The sequence below is a fragment of the Agelaius phoeniceus genome, chromosome 1, assembly GCF_051311805.1.
Source record: "Agelaius phoeniceus isolate bAgePho1 chromosome 1, bAgePho1.hap1, whole genome shotgun sequence".
Lineage (NCBI taxonomy): Eukaryota > Metazoa > Chordata > Aves > Passeriformes > Icteridae > Agelaius > Agelaius phoeniceus.
In genome coordinates this window covers 87,582,983-87,605,394 of record NC_135265.1, presented here as the reverse complement: position 1 = coordinate 87,605,394, position 22,412 = coordinate 87,582,983, and the positions used below count along the sequence as shown (strand labels likewise).

At 43.3% G+C, this 22,412-nt stretch overlaps 1 long non-coding RNA gene across 7 annotated transcripts in view; it reads right to left on the bottom strand.

Moving 5' to 3' along the window:
• Positions 1-1,139: 1,139 nt before the first annotated feature.
• LOC143694754 (uncharacterized) overlaps positions 1,140-22,412 on the bottom strand; it is a 96,150-nt gene continuing 74,877 nt past the window's right edge. For 3 of the 7 annotated variants that reach the window (XR_013183412.1, XR_013183415.1, XR_013183416.1), the window contains 2 exons: positions 17,503-18,230; positions 1,140-16,159 (listed from right to left, as the gene is read on the bottom strand). This is a non-coding gene — a long non-coding RNA (uncharacterized LOC143694754). The remainder of the gene's footprint in view (positions 16,160-17,502; positions 18,231-22,412) is intronic. The other 4 variants (XR_013183411.1, XR_013183410.1, XR_013183414.1 and 1 more) reach the window with 4 other exon arrangements.

Here is a 22,412-nt window from a genome sequence, read left to right as displayed (position 1 = left end):
AAGGTCCCAGATGGAATATGAGCAAGTGTTAACAGAAAGATCATTAATCAAGAAATACGCCTACTGGAGACAAATCCCACAACAGCTTAGGAAAACAAGAGACAAAAAGTTATCCCGTGGTTAGATAAGTAAATGGATGTCAGTGTGGGAGCATTATGGCAGAGAGGAAGCAGCATGAGACCGTGAGCAGCTAAGGGTTAGGCATTTCATCATCTGACTCTCCTGGGCCCCAGCAGTCCTGTCCCAATCAGCTGGTATCCAACCAGGGGGAAAAGCTTCCTCAGTCGAGGCTTGCTAGAGAGCATGACAGTGCCCACCAGGAGGAAACCTCTGCTTTATCCAGGAGAAGTGATCCCCAGGATTGCAGTGGGACCTGTGTGGGCACAGACACGAGGTTTCCTCTGACCCCAGTCAGGCTGAAGGAAAGCTGCTGTGGGATGGTGGGCATGTCCCACCCAGAGCTGTCACCTCCCATCCAAGGTATCCAGGTAGGGAGCTCCTTCCCCACCTTCCTCCCCCCACGAGCAGGGTAGTCCCTAGCAGTGTTGCTGGGAACCCCAGTTGTTGCTCAGTAACGCTGAAAGCTGCAAAATATTATGCCAAAATTTTCATGCACAAAGAAAAAGGCCTAATTTTGAAAGAATTTATAATAGCATGGAATAATTGGTCCCTACACACAGGAAAGATGGGAGTTATTAGTTCAGGGCTGCAGAGTGGGGGAAGAGGAGATGCTGCTGTCTTGATAACTTTTTTTTAATTTTTTTTATGAGTGATTTGGCAGAGCTAGCCAAAAAAAGGCAAGGCTGTAACTGTTTTCTCTCATCACCCTAATAATCCTTAGTGCTCTGAGGAAATTACCACCACTGAACATTTTGCACAAAGTATTTGTGGAACAGACCTTAAGAATTATTGTCAGTAAGAAAACAACAGATATTAATGAGCATCTTCCCCCAGCTAGTGTACCAGTGGAGAACTTACAAGTCCTAATGTGCACTAAATTTGAAAAGCACTATTTTAATTACATCCTGAAGAGTATTTAGATCTGAAAGAAAATTCCCAGCTAACTAACTAGGGGATCTGAAGAACAATTGTCAGAGCTGAAATGTCCTCACTTCCCCCCACAAAAGCAACCAAGTCTGTCAGTCTCAAAGCTTTTATTCAATACTCCATTGCCAGGAAATGTTTTTAAATTCACATGAAGGGAACAAAAATAATAGCAATCCTAAATATATAATTAAAAGCTTTATGCAGCAAACAAGACCGACTCTAGGTCACCAGGACCTTAGAGTCCTTGATTTATGCCAGGGATGCAGCCACACAGCAGTACCAGAGAGATTCACAGAATTCACAGAATTCACAGAATCACTAGGTTGGAAGAGACCTTCAAGATCATCGAATCCAACCCATGCCCCAACACCTCAACTAAACCATGGCACCCAGTGCTACGATGAGTGAGATGAGTGCCCCAGGACTTGTGTCACAAGATATTGTATTTTTCCACATGCAATGAACAGCTCTATACAAAGTCAGAGGAGAAAACAACCCTCCAAAGCCTCCTCACTTTACAGGTTGGGCAGAGATGCTTCTGTGATGAAGTTCAGTTCTTGGATAGGTCCAAATTAATAGTGCTTTTGGTCTACCCTGAAATGCAATGCACCTCACAGAGGGAGGCAGGCTGAGGTTGTGGACTGAGGGAAGCAGACAGGATGCACCAGTTTGCAGAGATGGTTTTCCCAATAACAGGTGCTCCTCTACCTCTGTGTGCATGCATGAATAAGTACAGATGCATGTGAAGATTGGAGGAAGCAAACCATGGCTTCTGAACAGGCTCAGTCTCTCAGCATGTCCTCTGCTGTGTCTTGACACCAGTTCACCTTTGATGGCACAATATTGGCAGCAAATCTCAGGAAGCATCTGTTTGCCTTGGTAGGTAAATGAGCAGCAGCTGGGAAAAAATAGAGTTCATGTGGGGACAGAGGCATTAAAGGGCTTTCTGAGCTATTGATTTTTGCATGTTCTCAAGGGAGCACAATGGGGAAACAGATTTTGTGTCAGCCCTGGTTACCCAGAAATTTCTATATCATGCCATCCAGCCCAATTTATAGATTGACTGAACCTAGTTAACACCACTTAATAACCATCACAAATGGTTGAAGCAAATGATTAAATATTTTAGAAAAATCTGTACCAAATCCTTGATGAAGGGTTTGTGTAGCTTAGGCTGCTACGCAAAACATTTTGTGTGAATCATAGAATAACTCTAATTGGAAAGGACCCTAATTGGAGAAGGATCACTGAAGTCTCACTTCTGACCTTGCACAGGACACCCCAAGAGTCACACCACATGCCTGAGAGCAGTCTCCAAATACTTCTTGAATTCTCTCAACCTTGGTGCTGTAACCACTCCTCTGGGGAGCCTGTTCCAGTGCCCAGCCATACTCTAAGGGTAAAGCCTTTTTCTAATATCCAACCTAATCTCCACTGAAAGAGCTTCAGGCCATTCCCGTGGGTCCTGTCACTGTCACCACAGAGAAGCCATGAGTGCCTGCCCCTCCTCTACCCCTCACAAGGCAGCTGCACACTGCAGTGAGGTCTCCCTTCAGTCTCCTACAGGCTGGACAGACCAAGTGATCTCAGCTGCTTCTCATTTGGCTTCCTCTCCAGACCCTTCACCATCCTTGTGGCTCTGCTTTGGACGCTCTCTGATTGTTTAATGTCTTTCTCATATTGTGGCACCCAAAAACATCCCCAGCACTTGAGATGAGGCCACCCAGTGCAGAGCAGAGCAGGACAATCCCCTCCCTTCCCCAGTGATGCTGTGCCTGATGCCCTCCAGGACATGCTTGGCCCTCAGCTGCCAGGGCACTGCTGACTCATGGTCAATTTGCCATTGATCAGAACCCCCAGGTCCCTTTCCTTGGCACTGCTTCCCAGCATCTCCTTCCCCAGTGTATCCTTGCATCCAGGGTTGCTCCATCCCAGGTGCAGAATCCAGCACTTGCCTTTGTTATACTTCATACAGTTGGTGATTACTCAGCTCTCTGATGTGTCAAGCTCTCTCTGCAGGGTCTCTCTGCCTCTGAGGGAATCAACAGCTTCTCCCAATTTACTTTCATCAGCAAACATACTTGTTATACCTCCAAGTCCCGTGTCTGAGTTTATGGAGATGTTGAAGAGACAACATGTGGAAAACAATGCTTTATCCCAGGAGAAAACCTGTGGTGGCCATCAGCTGGGATGGCAATTGCCACCTACATGGCCCAGCTATCCCTTCCTACAGGTGGGTGTTGTGTATCAACAGGGTGCAGGGGTTGTTCTTGTCCAGTTTCCCACTCTGGCCTCCTCCCAGCCAGACCTCAGGTATCCTGAACCATCCAGCTGCTGGGTGGATGGAGGACACAAATCACAGCATCTCCTTCCCCCATAACCCACAAGATTTTTGCTCCTGTCCAACCTCATCCTGTTCATAAAAGCATTGCAGTTACTATAATTTTGCAAGAACTCCCATGATGCAGTTCCAAAGCCCTGTATTCCTTGCATTCCTTACATCTCTCCTTGCAAGCACATGCAGGCAGTGCACAGGCTGCACTTGCCTTAGGACTGTAGCTGCTTCTGCATGTGGTGCTGTGCTCACTCCCCTGCTGACACTTCTGAACAAAATGTCCCCTCAAAATACTTCACACGGAGGCGGGGTGTGCAGGATGGCAGCTAATAGCCATTTCCACACAACTGTCTGAGAAATATCTGCACCCAGGGCCAACTCAAAGCACAGCTCTGCCTTTCAATGCATCTCTCCCTGCATCTCTCTCACTCGGCTGCTCACTCAGCTCTAATCATTAGGGCCCGATCACTTCAGCAACGATGAATGTGTTCACGGGGTCTTTCTTGCATCCTGTTGTTCATGAATCATTGTTCCTGTCACACAATAACTATAATTACTGCTTTTCTAGACCTTTGGCTGATTGTCTTAGCAGAAGAAAAAAACAGAACCAGCAGAAAAGGGAGGGTAAGAAATCAGACATCTTGGAAATAAAAATAACCTCCTGCCTCTTGCTATGAAAGTTGTTCCTTTAGGTCAGAGCCCATATGCACACACATGTGCACACATTACTTCCACAGTGCCTGGGGTAGTTGGGTACTTTGTCTAGTTTTAAATTGGCCAAAGTAGATGAAGGGTGGCAGAAGGTTATTTTCAATCTGTTAATGTGTTATGGGAGACTTGCAGCAAGGAAGCGTAGAAGATGGGGGAAGGCAGAGGGAAAATGTGAAACAAGTTTGTTTGAACTGAGGGAGCACATGATGTGAGAATTTCAAAGCTCCTTGTACCAGACTTTTATAGCACCAAATAAAAAGAACTTCCCCCACTGTCCTCCACCCCCCCTGCTTTTTCTTATTCCCTGAGAGGACATGTCCTTATGTAGAACACAGGAGTCTTGGCTTGACTGAGTCTCTGGTAAAGGGATAAGGGACCACCTCACAACTGGACTTTTCCAGAAAGCTTCTGGCTGGTTACATAGCTCAGCATAACAAGAAGTGTCACCACTAATACACCCAGGAGCTATGGATTTTGCATCACACCGTTAGCCTGCCTGACCCTGGGAGATGGTGGGACCTGACCAGACAGGCAATCAGAGGACATCCGCTTCCCTTGGCAGCTGTCAGATCCCTGCTATTCCCACTCCTTCCCCTATGAAATATCAATTTATTCCTGCTTCTCATGCTTATTCTGTCTTTTTCTCCCTTTTTTCCTTCACTTTATATAAGAGAATTCTTAGCAATTTCAGACAGGTCCAGCTGTGGTTAATTTGTCATGGAGAAAATAATATCAAATGGAGCAGTGCTGGGGAAACAAACAGCCCAGTGCAAAGCCTGCCCCTAATTGATTGATGAAAAGAAAATTAGGGTTGCCTCCAGAAACAATTTCCATGGCAATGGGAATAGAGAGGAAGCTGTGCTGCAGATTGTGGGCGACCCACTGCAGCTCTTTGGCCTCTGAATCGCAGCGGCAGCGAGGGGCCGGCCAGCGTGCCTGGGGCTCCCATCCACAGCCACTCTGGATGCACCAGGATGGAGTTTGGCTTCCTCCTCCCACTCTGCTCCCCCTCAAAAGAAACAGATGCCATGTTTTGTGGGCTTTTCTCTTCCCTTTGGATTTCTTTTGGGAAAAAAAAAAAGATTTTACTTTAGCTCGAGTACTGATTGCTACCACTTCAAACGGACTGACTTTCTTTTATTTTCTCTATAACACAGTCATCCAGGAGACTTCCCAGCAGGAGTTTTTTCTCTTCCTTCTGCAGGTGCCCACAGCAATTGAGGCACAGTGGAAATTTCTGGGAGTATGCTCTTCATTTTTGATGGTTAAGGCGGTTTACATTAAAATTGACTAATGATATGGGGAATGTCTTTTGTTTGCTCAACTGGAGATATCTTAAGGAAGGCCCAATTTCAGGGAAGGAAGTTCACTGTAGGAGTCTCAGGGTGGGGAAACACAGTCGCCCACATTGCCAACTGCTTTTGAAAACCTTGGTCATGCAAATTTGTGTGTGCCTTTTGTTTGTCAGGAAGGCCACAAAAACCAAAATCAAGTTCCTGGCAGCTAAATCATGAACAAATGTTACTCTTAATTTGCTGCAGTACAAAAATAACAGTTTACAAATTTTAATAGACCTTAGAGAAAAAACAGCTCAAATAGGAAAAAAAAAAAGCTCCTGGACTTGGAGCTTTAAAAAACAAACAAATCCATTTTCATAGTTGTCCACTGGGCACACCTCTCCCAAGTCTTACATTTACCAGAGCTTAGTTCCTGCTCTGTAATGGCTCAATCCTAACGGGAATTCAGCACCTAGGCAGGAGGAGCCATTTCTCAGAGCACAGGTCCTGTCGCTGACTTCACCTCTATGTTTTAAAGCCATGCCCTTTTCAAAGCCAGAATGCACACTGCTGCATTTGGCAACGTTCTGATTGCTGGTTATGACCATGACAGCACCAGAAGAAAAGAAAGACAATGCTGATGTGATTTTCTCTGTGCTGCCTTAGTCTGGCTCACCTCTTTTCCACAGCCATCCGTGAAGTAAATGGAAAGGCCATCACTAAACAGCCTGTCTCCTAATGAGTGGCCTCTTTGTTATTGTCATCAGTACCTGCAGTCTGGAGAACATGTAGAAGAAACTGGCAGAAAGGAAACAGAGAAACACAGGTCTTTTCCAACCTAAATGATTCTACAATTCTATGATTCTATGACATGTAATGCACCAATTGACCTGAAGACAGATTTCTCTCAAAGCAACATGGAATATTTTTATCTGCCTGCATTTATAGAAATAAATTTTACAGCACTGCTTTTTGGGCAGACAAAAATTAGCAGGCTCTGAGGAGCATCCATATTTCAGTAATTTGTAAAAATTTAACAAGTCAGTGTATCAAAGACATGACTTAAGGGACAGCTGGAGGGATAAGAAGTGGAAACAGACCAGTGCTGAGAATGAAGTTGGGCATTGGCAAAAATTTCTACTGTTTTGCTAAATACCCTTTCAACATCATCAGCTTTCTGGGGAAAGTCAGAGTTTTCTATTGAAAAGCTATTGAACTAATGTTATGTTTGGAGCATTTTCTGGTACTCAGCTTTCTAGTCGGGTAATTAAAATTTCCCACAGAGGGAGAACATGCTCTGTTGTTGTTGCTGTTGTCAATTTTTAGTAAGAAATCTCTCCTCTACCTTCACTGGGGAATGGAAAGTTTGCACTTGATGCAGAGCTAGAGCAAAAGACAAACAAGGAGAATGACAAAATTAGACAAGTCAAAGCACCATGATTTTTTTATCTACTCTTCTGTACTTTTTCTTCTTAGCTTCTTCTCACACTTTTCTACTTTTCAGGGCTCCGCTTTTAGACCATCAGCTTTTTGTACAGGGATTGCTATTGAGTTTTCACACAAGTTAGCATGTCGTGGTCTTGATTGGCAGAGGGTTCAGGGTTACAGCATATGCCAGTCACTGCAGAAAGACAGCTGGAAGGAAAGGTCATCTGGACAGCCCTTTGCTATAGTAAACACTAGAGGAACCCAAACAAGAAGATTGAAGTATTCCAGGCAAAAAAAAAAAGCAAACAAAATTACTCAAAACCGAGTGATTAGAGTGTTTCTTCTGAAAGAGACTTAGGCAAACAACCAGCTGAAAACCATCACAACCAGCACTCCTGCTGTTTGACCATTTGTCAGGCCCTGGAAAGTGTTGCTGAACGCTTGTAGTTTTGCTACATGCTGTCTTTAGCTCCAGCTTACAGTCTTACATGCCATCAGCCCCAAGGCAAGCCTACACATTTGCTGGCTGTACTTGAGCAGTGCTCCTTAGCTTGAGCTCAAGCACTTGCTGTATGACCTTGCTAGGTCTGGCTTGGCAAGGCCCTGGTGCTTGTTCACGTGTATTTGTAAGGTAGGCTTGATGCTCAGGTGGAAGTGGCATTGTTTCTAGAGAAAACAATAGGGACTAATTGGGTAAGGACAGATCAGGCATAGCACTGTAAGCAACAGACAGGGGCTGATACCACTAGGGTGGCATTTTAAATATACTCTTACATGGTTTATTTGCAAAGAATGAAGATAAAGCTCCAAGAGATGAAGAACTCCACCTGCTTTAGAGATGTAGCTATAGCAACCTCCACATGATTACATTGCTAATCTGCAGGTGTTGAAGAGGCATAGATAGATGCTGTTGAGTAATTCAGCTTCAAATAGATACTTTGATCTGCATAACAGCTTGCATTCATGTCCCAAATATGGATCATTTCCAGTTCTGCAATTCTTTCTTATAAAAGCAACATTTCTATCCTTTATTTTATAGGAGTCTTAAAACTTGCCACTGTTATCTAACAAGGTAATCAGCTCCTTTACTCTTGGGTGAGGCAGGAGCAGGGAAAAGAAACCTTTTCACTGCCTAAAATGCCCAAATTGTTTATTGCATGTTTTGTCCAAGTGACTCCTCAATGGGAACAAAACCAAACAAGAGAAAACTTGTTCTACTTTCCTGTATGCATGATGTACTGATGAATCACTTGCATCTTCACATTAAAGACAGTCTATTCCACTGCAGACTCTGGCAGCAGTACCAGATCAGGTCATGCTTCATTAGCAGCCACAACACTGTTAAGAACATCAAGCCAAAGTCTGTCCTGCTTTACTCTCCACAAGATGCCATTGAACTTGGTGGGTTGCCTGGGATGGAAGTCAAGGCAGAATATGGCTCACCATCAAACAGCTCCAAAGGAACCTGGACCTTTGATAAGCAAAATCTGCAATTCACTGATTCAATAAAAGAAAGGAATTAATGAGTTCCAAGAGAAAAATGACCCTTCATGTTATTCCCCTCCAATCTGCTGGAGCACTCCTGTGAAAGGGTAGTTCAGCCACACACTCATCATTTCATGAAAGATGGTTAAGGGCATTTGATGAGGCCTCTAAAGTCTATATGACATGCCCCTTTCCCACTTTTCCTTTTTTCATTCTTTTGCCAACTGAACATCCCACAGCCCAGTTGCTCCCCTCACTCCCTCAAGCACCTACACTGCCTTGCTTCCTGCCCCCATTTCATTTTTGGCTTCACAAGTTTCTGCACAACCACCTTATTTATTTACCTCAATGACTATTCTGTGTTAAAGAAAAACAAATTAAAACAGAAAAGTCATTTGAGATTTGCTGCTTGTGGCATTCACATTCTCTGAAAAAAATCCCTTCACCCAGGATTTTTCTCCTGGAAAGCTGAGAAGCCTCAGAGAAAAGGAAAACAATTCTTACCTCATTTGCTTCTCCTGTGTTTTTGCTTATGTGGAATGTGTTTGGAGATTGTTTACCTACAGGTGATTGTTTCCTTGGATTCTGGTGTGACTTGTCTTGACTCATTGGCCAATCAGGGCCAAGCTGTGTCAAGACTCTGGAAAGAGTCGTGAGTTTTCATTATTAGCTTTTTAGCATCCTGTCTGTATCCTTTCTGTATTCTATAATTAGTATAGTATAGTATAGTATAGTACAGCATTCTTTAATATCATATAGTAATATTGTAAAATAAAGTAATAAATTAGCCTTCTGAGAACATGGAGTCAGATTCATCATTCCTGCCTTTTTTGGGGCATTCCCTGCAAATACAATAGCTGGTCAATGTTGAAAGCTTGCCTTTCTTATGAAGACCATGCATGTGACATGTGACAGTGAAGGCACAAGACCTGATGGTTCTGTCCACAGGAGCCTGTCTCATCTCTTGCCCAGGATGCAGCTCTTTCAGAAAATGCTCTCTTGTTGACAAATTCAGACTTTCTTCATTCCTCCCCACAGCTCCCACTGCCTTTCTGCTGCCTTTACTCCTGCCTCAATGATCCCCTTTCCCTGTCTCAGTGTTCTGCATTTTGTTACAGCCCCAGCCCTCTTCCATCCACTGCCCTGGCCGTCTGGGCTCCCTCTGCCACCAGGAGCCACCAGACTCCTCCACCTTCCACTCTGGAAGTAATTTCAGACTCTGTCCCTGACTCCTGTGGTTTTTCCTTAGTGCCATGTACCACTGTGTGACCCTGGCTGAGGGGGTTACTCAGCCTTTGCAGGGCTGGGGACCAGCTGGAGAGGGGAATCACAAAATCTGTCTTGGATGGAGGGAAGCAGCACGTTGGTTTTTTGTTGTGCTGGTCCTGGGTCTCCTGCACGCTGGAGCCTTTTGCACTGAACAGATTGGTCTTGGCTGGTCACCCTTTGGTAACCACACTCCCCACCTCAGGTGGTCAGGCTGAAACCACAAACTCCTCAGTATGGCCATGTTAATTATACGCCTCTCTTATCACTCCTTATTAATTAAATTTTCCATTGATACTCTGCCTGATATTGATATCAAGTAAACTGGACTATATTTACCTGTGTGTTTTCATTTATGTCTGAATTTTTGCACAGTATTGACACTGAACTATGAGAATGTCCCCATTATTCAAAATACTAATATTAATATTAAGAATTTACATACACAAGCTAAAAATATCCTGCATTGACTCATGTGGGCCATTTTTGTGGACCTTACAATTTAAAAAATGGGTTAATCCTAGTGAAAATTGTTCAATATCTTTCCTAATTAGTAATGTGTCAGCAAATGCATTATTCGAAATAGAAAGCAGAAATAATTGTTGAACAGTTTGGGGGTTTTCTTCATTGTTATTAATGACTGGGCTGTCTTTAGCTAGTAATGAGTCTATGGCATTGATGGTTTTTCTCCTAATATTTATATGTTTTCAAGAAAATCCTTCTTCTAAAACAAAGTCTGACCAGCCATGAAGTTTTTTCTGATGTCTTTAGTATCCCTTATCAATTTTCTACACCTCATAAACTCTTATTTATATGGATTTTTATTACTTCCCCCTTTTTTCCATATGTTGCATATTGCTTTTTAATTCATTATTCCTGCCTTCACTCTTCCACTGAAAGAGAATGTATTTTTCACCAATATTATTCAGCTCCTTTACTGTGAAGTAATGGCTTTTTGGCCATTTAATATGTGCTTCTGCCTAACAATTTTTTACACTCAGTTTCACTTGCAACTTTTTTCCCAGTTTGGGGAAATAGTGTCTTTAACTATTGAGTGTATGTGGCACTTGGAGTTACATCACAGCTTGTCAGGGCAGTGATGGCAGCTATCCCTAGGCAGCCTGTTCTTCCTGTTTCAGCAGGAACTTTTCCTTGCTGAAGGAGGACACCAATCTGCACCAGGACTGCGGCTGCAAAGGGTCTCTTCTCCCTAAAGGACACAGTTTTGGTTTCACAGGTGTGTGCAGTTTATGAAGCATTCCCTGACACAGAGGCAGAGCAGCTTTGCTGTCCCTAATGTGCCATGTCTGCCATCCCCAAGGCAGCAATGGTGGGAATGTGTCACCTTCCCCCTCACAGCCCATGCCTTGCCCAGGCAGGTTTTACCCAGCACTTTTAGCATCATACAGAGCCTCCCAGGTGTTCCAGCAGGCTTCTTACATTGGATTTCTTCCCATCAGGGATTACTTTGATTTTGTCCTGCTTGTTTCCCAAATTCTTCTTAGCCGTCTATTTATGCATGGAAAAGAAGGAGTCTGATGACACAGAGGATGGGAAGGGTCTCTTGTCAAATAGAAACCCCTGACCCACAGAGACTCATGGGAATGGGAAGCTTGGAGGAAGAAAGAGGCTGGCTCAGAGGTCAGGACAGGGTTGAACTGAACTCTCATTTTTAATCCTTCACCTTGACTGCAAGACTTATCCTTCCTCCAGAATTGCTTTTGAGCTGTATTGCTCCCAGATGTGCAGAAGTGTTTTTAGTGAGCCCAAATAGCCTCTCAGTTATCTAGCTGAGAGGGAAATGTCATATATTGCTGTAGGAAAATCTTAACTTTCTCTCTGTATGTGCATGCTAGTCCATAGCAGAAATAGTTCCATCTACAAAAACATTATTTTGGGAATCAAAATCAGCACTTTTTCTTGTTTGAATGTGCTATTTTTCACTTTGCTTGGCACTTCAAGTGCAAGGTCATGTGGCAAGTCATTACACAAGCAATGTTTATCTCTGTTTGAAGAAGTCTGTCAAGAATTGATTTGGAAATGTTTCGGTAGTGCCTTTTTTTTTACTTGTCAACAGTTCCATTATTCAAAGTCTATTTATGCAAAATCATTTGTTCTACAGGTATTTTCATTTTAATTGTAGAAAGAAGCCTTGGGGCTGGGGGAAAAGAAAAATGAATATTTTTGAAGCAGGAATAGTAATTTTTAAAATTGTAATGCTAAATTGTGTCACATCCACGCCCATGGATTCTATTGGAAATTCAGGAAAATGTTCTTTAGGGATCCCCTGAGGATCACTTGGGCAATCCTTGGTGTTGAAGCTGGGACAGCATCAACCCAGGTCAGTCCAGTCTGTGCACTCACACACACCACAAACAAGCACACACACCTCTGTCTCTGTGTGCATGCACATACACACCAAATGACAACTTTTATTGGCCTTCACTATTTTTAATAGTATTTAAAGCCTTACACAGGTTGCTGTATCTTAGAAATACAGCTTTTAACACCAGCTGGTTTGAGTCTGCTAAGTGTTTTATCCAGCAGATTAGATTACACACCCCAGGGAACAGAGTGACTTAACCACATTGTACAGCAGGTAAAGTGCTTTGGGGTCTGTGTTGTGTCATTAAGACCAATATGAGGAAGCAGCAAGACTTATCTTAATCTTGCTGATTGCCTCAATTAACACAGTCCCTATAGTGTCCTCCTTGATATCTAATCCCTGCAGTTTCTTGTTCTGTATTTTGCTCTGACAATGTTATCAGATCATTGCTAAGGGTATAAAAGTACATATTAAGTAAGTGAGGATGTGGTAGTTATTTAGAGAAGCCACACGCTTAATTAGCATGGAAATCAAGCAATGGACTATTAAGACTTTCGTGTAAGGCAAGAAATGTACTAGATACTGGGCCTAAAAATAAAAACTTTAAAAAATAAATAAAAGGAAGGAAAAAATGTACAGGAAAGAAGGGTAATTATAAGCAGAATTCAAAAGCTATGTCATTCACAACAACCTGTCTACTCCTGGCAAACACTTTCATCATTTGGAAATAACTCACACAGCAACATAAGCAAGCAGCAAAAAAAGGGGGGTTGTCCTCCCACATCTCACACATCCAAGATGTAGTGAAATTATCTCTTACACTCATGGGACTTTGCCTTATTCCTGGGGCAGCCTCTACTCCCAGAGCAGCCCTGAGTGCATTCCTCAGTCATGCAAAGACAAATAAACATGAAGATTCAGATCTAGGGAACTTGATGGAATGATAATCTATATCTTTCCAGCCAATTCTGCAAGTGATGCCTAGCATAAAGATTGCTATGTTAAGGGAAAAAAAACCAACAACCACCCTAGCTGAGAATAAAAGTCAGTTTAGGAGGCTGACAACCTTGAACTGGCACTGAGTGCTGCTACCAGAAGCAATCCCGTGGCTGAAATTGCTTTCTGCTCTCTGATGTGCCATCTGATGCTCTGGATGGCTTTCAAGCAGTGTCCCAGGGCCAGGATGCTGCAGTGAGTGAGCACAACCATCACAGCAAGAGCACCTGCAGGCCCTTCCCTGGGGCAGCAGGGGAGGCAGGCAGACTCCCTCTCCCTGCAGGCACCCTGCATTGAAACCTCATCTTGAGGATTATGTCCCCATCAACACAAACTCTTTTCGCTCTGAAGGCTCAAAATGAGAGCATCCAGTTAAGAGATTTTCCTTATTTTTTCTTTTTTCCCCATGCCATCTTACCCACAGTGTGCAATATGGGATCATGGTTTGGGGAAGAACGGTGGAGAGTGAAATGTTAATTTCAAACCCTGCATATTTAATCATGTCAATACCTAAATATTTTATCTGGATCAATCTTTAAATCAGTTCATCACTCACTGGCTCGCTGGGCAACTGCCATGAAAGAGCACAGCAGAGGCTCTGATGGTGAACAACTGCTGCGAAGACTTTTTCCTCCCTTCTTTCCTCTGCCAAAATTTTAAGCAATGTTCACCTGTTTCTGAGCCAGGAAACCCACTCTGTCTTTTGTATTGCTTTTCCTAACCAAATACCTGACTGTATGTTGCAGTGAGATGCCAGGGCAACAACAAAAAGAAATATTTCTGGAAGAGCAACAGATTTCTACTAGTGTAAAAATATCCCATCCTTGCAGCTCACAATGCAAACAACACCTCATTTGCATGTCTGTAGTTTAAATGTAAATGGTCTAAGATAAGTCATTGTCAGACCCCTGTAAATATTGATGACTGCTCCAGGACCTGGTTTGTAACCATTTCTTTCTCTTCTGTCACAATCTGAGGGTGACATATTAGCAGAGATGTGGATGGAGCTTCTGGGAGGGAAAAGAATAGCTTTGCTTAGTGGGCGACAGCAAAAGAAAAGAAGGAAGTTAGGGAGGAAAATTTCCAGATGAATAATGAATTGAGCCAGGTTGGAGACTGGTGAATCTTAATTAGAAATCTGACACATCATCGGCCTCCTGCCTTTGTGCTCACTGCACTCAAAGGGATGCTCAGAACCAGTTGCATGCCCCTGTGTTCTCCACCTCTTGGTGACTGCAGTGCCACTGAGGGAGCCTCTTGTGAGACCAGGTGAGATGCAGCCACCCAGGCTGGGGACAACACTACTGCTTCTCTCAGACAGATGAAGGGACAGAGAATGTGCCAGCAAAAATGATGGGAAAAGGTGACTCAGTGGCCACCCCACCTCCCTCCTGAGATTATCAGCAGGTCTGGTGACTTGTATTCAGCTTGTCTACTGTGAATAGATCCTGACACTTCTTCTTTCTGCTTTTATTTTTTTTCCTAATGACAGTTTCAATACTCCTATCTGAGATGTCTTGGTGAAGTGCCTGAAGTTACAAAGGAGGGAGAAAGAACATCAATCTGCATCTGCTCTCTCCTGCAGAGTTGTCATCAGTCATCTTGTCTGGACTAGCAGGTGAGGGACAGTATGACCCAAAGAGCAGCCCCAGAACAAGGAGACAGGTGAAGTCCTCCCAGACTGTGCTGTGAGAAGGTCACGTCCTTGGGCCTCAGTTTCTCCAACTCTAAAATGAGAAAAACACTTATTGTTCCAATTTATTTCATGTCTTAGAGGAAAAGTACTCACTAAGTGCTACGGTTTATTATTCTAATGTGACTGTAAAATCATGATGTCTTTATTGCAAAATGATCCTTAAAACATGAAGCATTAGGATGGTGACTGAAATCATTACTATCAAATTGTTCTGCTTTTGCCCTGTCACATTGATACTTCAAAGTAAAATTGTCCTGTGGGCGTTTGTAAGATTTTATGAGGACAACTTGTCTTTTCAAACCTTATTCAGGAGGGCAAAAAAGCCTCCAGAGGTTTTCTTAATGAAAAAGGGCTAAGGTTTCTGCCTGCCTAATTCTGAAGCTGCCCTTTAATATTTAAATTCCCATTCCCACTAATAATCAGTGTGATGAACAATCAACAAAATGAGTCTCTAATTGTTCAGAAGAGGTTCAGGCAGATGTCCCCCCACCTTGGTCCCACCCAAGGCTGCTGTTCTCACTGAGACATTGAAGGGGGAATGCCGTGGTGTCCCATCCCTCCCTCTGCCTGCAGGAAGGGAGTGAAGGTGTCTCTGCTCTCTGGTGTGAGTGTCTGCTGGCAGGGGCCACGTTTCTCTGCTGCTTTGGAGTGCCTGACACCTAGCACAGGGAAGCCACACTCATGCCACAGCTCTCTTGGGTACCACCACAGCAGAAAAACAGTACAAACAAGATGGCACCAGGCAATGTGCAGCTGCTGGGCTTGTAGAGGGTCTGGTTCTCCAGAACTGCCCTATCTTCTCTGTCCCACAGGCTGTATTATTACCAGGTTAACAAGGGTCCTGTCCCTCCATCCTCTTTCAGACTGGGCTGCATTACAAAATCATGTTTCCTCTTCTGACAAAAAGTCCAAAGGTGTTTCAGTGGTCTCGGTGAGTGCACTCTTTGTGGGGACACACAAGGAGCAGTCTCTTCCTCCATCAACAGCTCCACTGCAACAACTTTCTCACTCTCCTTCAACTTATCACTCCCAGATCTTTCATTTCCTTGCATACACATTTTGTGGATCATGAACATGCTTGTGGATATCTACGGTTGCCCTGTTTTGACCCAATCCACAAGTACCAGGAGGGAAGCCTTCTTCACCTTTTTTTTTTTTTTTCCCAGCCTAGCTATTTAGCAAAAACTGCTACTGGCAAATGTGTTTATTTGCTTTTTCACTCTCTCTTTTTTTCCCTGACAGTTCTCCCAAATGACCTTGGGATTTGCTAGGCAGTTTCCAAACAATTTTGATCAAATGATCAAAAAGTGGCTTCAAATGCTACAAATACGACAATGAATTAAATATGTCTGGAGTTATTTCACTGGCACAGAACAGTTCTTTCTTGCCCATGTGATTCAACAACTTTTTCCCAACACTGTGTATTTGGAATGGTCCTGAGCTTGACTCTTCTATCATGTCCAGGAATTGCTGGATGAGTGCTGGTCAGCACAGGCCAAAAGGGGCCACCACCATCTTGTGCTTGTGTATACACGACAGTGTGTCCATAGCCACATCCTGTTTTCTCAGATGGACATATCCAATGGGTATGCCTGAAAATTGAACAGAGATGAAAGCTAGACAGCAGAGAGCCAGGAACCTACAGCAAGTAATCTCTTGACATTGGAGAGCCTGAACACAGGAGACAACCTCACAACAAGCTTGATTTCATCAGCTCAGGAATGAGTTGATGGTGATTGTGAATGGGGATGCTCCAGGTCCGTGTGGCTGACCTGATCCAGGGCCATTTGCTTGTACAGCCCTGCCCATGACTGCTTCAGAAAATGTGTGGGAATGTGCTGCTCCCAGGCCCTCACATCAGAAGTTTAACAAGGTCACTGGTTGTGTCCTGGGCAAAGGAGCCGCCTCACCATCCTCTCTGTCACACGGTCTGGGACCCAGCCCTAGATGGTGCGATAGAGGTCACAGAACATGCTGTTCAGAAGCAGTGATGTAGCTGGTCCTGATTTGAATGGAAAGAGCCTCTAGTGGGCTGTTACCCCACCACCACCCAGAGTGGGAAGTGCCTGTGGTCCCCAAAAAGTGCAGCCCAAAGGAACTGCACAATCTGGCAGAGGGATCCAGTTTTGAAGTGTCTGAACTATAGAGGACATCCCACATGCCAAGGCTGGAGACCACAGCAAGCCACCAGGTACAGGGCAGGAAGAGACAAGTACTTCTGCCATTAACTCTTCCTCAGGATTCCACAAGTTCATGTCTGGCTCTACAATCAGATTTTCAAAGTCCACATGAGCAATTTCAGATTTTGAGAAGTTGCATTCTGCAGAGTTTCAGGAAACCACCCCTCCCTCCCCCTGTCCCCTGCTTTTTCATAGGTCTATGATACACAGCAACATCTCTAAATTTAATATCACAAGTGAAGTCCAGTGAAGGGAAGACCCATACTATGGCTCTGAAGCAGCTATTGAGTGTGACTATTGCCTAGTTTTATGGCAAACAAGTCCATTAGCATTTAAATTGATTCTTAACTATTTTCATAGAAATTCACAGCAATATAAGCCTTAAATCCAGGACTGGTAATATTGTGATTTTTATGTCTAATTTCAGATTTCGTTTTCAGTACAATAGATTGTAATTATAAGGCCATGAAATTTCAGAGTGCTGCTTAAAAATGCACAGATTTGTGTTTCACCTTTAATGAGTAAAAGAAAAAAAAGGAAAAAAAAGGAAGTAAGCATTATCCCATGTCCCTGTGCAAAACTGTTGCCTAACCCTGATATTCTTGGACATAACTCATACAGTCTTGTTACAGGGCTTACAAATTAAAAACTTAGACTAAAGATGTCTTTTAATCTGCGTAAGGATACAAAATATAAATCCCTAGCACTTGGACAATCCTGTAAACTGAATGGCACAGATGTCTGTCAGTGAATACCTATATTCATAGAATCATTAGGGTTGGAAATGACCTCCAAGATCATCAAGTCCAACATTTGGCTGAACACCAGTGTATCAATTAAACCACATTGTTCCAAACTTGGTATAGAATACAGGTGAAAACGCTTGAATGGCCTCCATCCAGCCTCTGGACACATCCAATAGGGCTCAGCCATCATGGTGCTCTCCATTTGACAGCACCTGCTCCACCAGTGCCTCTGAGGGAAGATTGCAGTAGGTAAGTCACACTGAAAATATGCTGATATTGATGCTGTGTGGACATAAGCAACAGTCTTTGCCTGCTTCAGCAGTGTACTTCAGGCCATTAGTTGCTCTGATGAATTTCTCCACCCATTCTGGAAAGCATTAAAAATGTTTTGTATGGGTACAAAAAGGCAGAACTCAGCATAAGCCAAATCTGAGTGGCTTCTCAGTGACCTTCGTGATCGGGAGTATGTTTTCAGTACATTTATTTGATCCTGGTAGTTAATGTCACCCCATGTAAATCCTTAAGAGCTTTGTGATTTTGAGAGGTGGGATTTTTCCAGATGTGGTTTCCATGGCTGAGAACTCTGCTGCCACTTAGGTTGAAATGTGAGAATCTTCAGAGACCAACAAGTTAACAAAAGGACACTTAGCAATATTGCTCCTCTGCTTGAATCTGAATTTAATTAGCTTGAGGAAGATATAAAGGCTGCTTTTTCAGGTGTGAGCTGCTACAAGACCCTGGGGGAAGAGAAAGAAACTATTTAAGGGAAGGAAGTGCTTGTGCTATTACAGCCACAGAAGGCTGAGTTCACTCAGTCCTGCACTGTTGACAAGTGCTGATAATGCCATATATCAAACACCCCTTCTCAGGCTTCTTTGGGAGCTCTAACGTGGAAACAATTTTAGGTGATGAAGTACCACAACACTGTCAATCCCACATCTTCAGTATTGCATTAAAAAACATTAAAATAATAATTAAAAAAGGTTGAAAAATATCCTGGTTGAGTATTACTGAAGACATCTGGTTTGGGTGTAAAAAAGGCTAAGTCAAGCTCTACATGTTTCTTATCCATGTAACAAGCATTGCTGCAGGGAATGTAAGGGTGGAGAGAAATTTCTGTCACCAGATTTTATTTTACTGAGCTAAATCTTCAATGCAAAGGGTGTGTTTCTCTTCACCAATAAAAGTTTGACTGTGAACTGAATGTCAACAGTTCAGCAGAGTGCATTTCACTAAGTGCTAAAATCACTTCCTTGCCAAGGATGTATCTGTTAATTAAAACATCAGGCTACTTACACTGTGTTTGATACTGTATCACAGGGGACACTGCACATTTCCCCTCTGACAATTCTTCTACAAAACATACTGAACTTGTAAAAATCACTGTTAAACACCTCAGAAAGTTATGTGAAGAAACAAGTTTAAATCAAGAACTTACAATCAAATCATCTTGATGTGATTTAAACTCAAGGTTACACCCAGGTGTTCCAGGCCATTCGATGCAATCCATGGCTGAACCTTTGGAAAGGAGCTGATCCAAATGGGCCTGTGAACCTGAACCTTGCATCTTTGACTATCTATCTAGTTTATTATAAAATAGAATTCATTTATTTCCATGAACCTAATCCAAACTTCAGTATAGTCAACAGAAACCTCACCACTGACTCCAAAACCAAAACCTATCACATTACCCAAAAAAAAAAAAAAAAAAAAAAAAGCCAAACAAAACAAAACAAATCAAACACATGATGGATTGTTCTGTCTCCACAGAGTACAAAGTGGCTTCACTTTTAATGCTCACACTTCAACTCTAACTCCCAAAGCTGTCTATTTTGTGCTTCTGGAATGTCATATTTATTAAACCATTTTTCATAGGTGTGCCTGGGCAATATGTTAAAAAAACCACCAAGTTTAGGTTTATGCAAAACTGACACCACAGTTCTGGTTCTATGCTCAGGGCTTCATACAGACTGGTGCAGGGACCAAGAGATTCCACATTCCTTCCATGGTTTTAACCAGGGTCAGATTAGGTCCTTCACTTTGAGAAGTCCTTTGTCAAATAGTTCCTGAAATCAGATAGCTGAGGTCTTTCAGCACTAACTTTTTCCTCATCCAGAGATGTTTGACACTGGTTGAACAACACTTCTTTCTCTCACAGCCCCATGAGAGGGCTGGGAAACAATTAAATGCGTCAGAAGGAAAACTTATGGAGGTGTTTGCGCACCCCAAACTAAGATGAAGTGGTCCCCTTCCTAAATGTAGCCAGAATGATTTGACCATAAAAGAGCTGCTACTATCTACCTAAATGATCTTGCTAATACCTCTTTCTTTCAGTGACTACATCCTTTTATATCTTATATAGCTGGTGAACCAAACACATAAACCTTTTCTCCTGATAGCCCATTAGGTATGCTTTTGAGGTACAACCTCAGTAATTACTTCCTTCCAATGTAATTGTATTTTAATTACACATTTAAGGCCAAATTCTTTCCTCATCTATCCCAACTAAAATTCTCTGAAACCTTATTAATTTTAATTAAGTTGGAGTTGATGCAAAATTTCTAAGTGCTCAATTTTGCATTAAAAGTTTCAAATTCATTTAAACATGGATTTAATTTCCACAAGCATTTCAATTGGAAATGTGCTCCTGCGTTTAGTCTTTCAGAGCAATAACATGAAATATATGAAACATAAAGTCCTTTCCAACAGATGATATTAGGACATAGCTAACCTTTAAATATTTCCTCATTTGCTGCAGCTACCTGAGGGATGTTTGCTACAGACTCAAACAGGATTTCTTTCTTATTAACATCAGTAGCAGTGCTGTTCCAAAGGGATGAGCTGCAGCTGGAGATAAACTGTCCCTTTCTGAGAGGTGGGACAGAGTTTATGTCATCAGCCAGTGCAGTAAACACAGAAAGACACTCTGGGAATGGAGAAGACGAACTGCCAGAAGGGACTTGAGCCACTGAGAGCTCAAAAAGCCAGTTTGAAGTGTTTACATGAGCAGGGAATTGGTACATTTAGTTGGCCATGAAAGAGTGAGAAAACATGGAAGTAAAACTTTTCACTGTCTCACTGAAAAAAAAGGACAAGAAGTGGCTTGAGAGAGTCACTTATTATTTTCAAAATAATACTTGGAGCAATTGAACCATCAAGAAAGTTATTTGAAGACCTGACCTGGACACAATAAGACTGTAGAGGGACTCAGTAATTGTGCTCAAAACCGAAAATAAAAATATGAGGCAATTGAGCCTTATGTTTCAGATGTAAGATCTGTGACACTACACATATCTTTGGAGACATTATGGAGCCCCTGATTAAAAACAAGAGCTGCTTGTGGGATTCCAGAGTGCAAGCGAAATTATTGAGAGAAACAGATCCAGCCCTGGAGAGATCAGCCAGCATCACAAAGAGGTGACTGCTGAGCCCTCAGACAAGTTAACACATGTCACTGGGCCTCCAAAGCTCTCAGGTGAGGCGAGGGTAGTGCCCAGCAATGTCTCTGGAATACAGCAAGCCAGATATGCTGCACAAAGAACCACACAGAAGGGCTGTTTGCAAAACCTTTACAGCCCAGAAGGGAGGCTCTGGCAATCACTACAGCCCACAGCCCGCAGTGGGCACTGCAGGATGTGCCACAGTGCCTGTGCTGACTCCCAGCATCTCTCTTAGGGAGCCACCCAGTAGCTCCAGCAGAGGTCTGACATTCTTCACACAACATATGCCGAACATGTGGGAGACAGGCTTGCCTGAGCAGAGCCATGGAGCATATCCTCTGGCCTAGCATGACTGCCCACAGCAAACACTGTCAGACAGGGAAAACAGTGAACTGGCAGGGAGATAGCCCAGCCAAATCCCTGGCGGGGAGGGAATGAAACAGCGTGGACAGGTCTGTTTGCTTTCAATAACAGGAACGTGTACAGCCACCCCAGCTCATTGCCCCAGCTCCACAGAGACCAGCTTCCTCAGAAGCTTTCCAGGCTTTTGGGAGCCCTAAGTGCAAAGGGGGTGAGGCTACAGGCTTTGATGTGGAACAAAACAGTGGTGAAAAGTGATTTGAGTCTGAATAATGGAAGAAAAGTCTGCCTAAGAGAAATTCCTGAGAGAGAAGTTAAAAAAAGCAGGAGACAGAGCTGGATGTGAGTAAGACAGAAGACATTACAGTCATGTTGGACATGACATGCTGCATAAAATAGTGTGTGACAACAGGTCAGAAGCCTGGTAGGAGTCTCAGGGCTACATCTGTAATTGCCAATTGTGCACAAAAGTCCCATGACACAGAGGGAAGCAGGGTCATATGGATGTCTGTCTGACCCTTCTGTACCCTCTTCACTTTCAGTTCAAACACAGAAAGAATGTGACACTCCCAGGCCCAGAGGGTCAGGGCAGCCTCTTACCAGCCTCTGCACTAGCTTCACATGAATCCTCCATGTCAAAATCACTAGGATTGTCATTTCAAAAGCATTATAGACAGATACAGGGCACAAGAAGCCTGAGAGATTAGAGACTGAAGTTGGAGAAAGCCCTGGAGATGTTTGTTGTGTGTGGTGTCATTTATTGTTATAACCCATGGCATCAGCCAGATGTTACAAGCCCTGCAGTGTGAAAGAGCCCCAGCACCAGATGCCACCCTCAAGCCCAGGAGGAGGTTGCAAAGGCATTCAGCTTGGGAGCTCTTGTATAGACAGGAGACTCTGTTAGTCAAGACCTCCAATCTGAGACTACACAGCACCTGCCACACCAGATCACCCAGCCTCAAAAAGTCATCTCTTTTCCTCAGGAAGGGGCAGCCAGGAGCAGTCACACTAGGAGAGAACAGCACCAGATGCTATTGGCAGGGCCAAGCCAAAACTGAAAGATCTCCTACCATGAAACAGCAGAGCTGCAGATGAGTCAGGAAAGAACTGGAGGTCAAA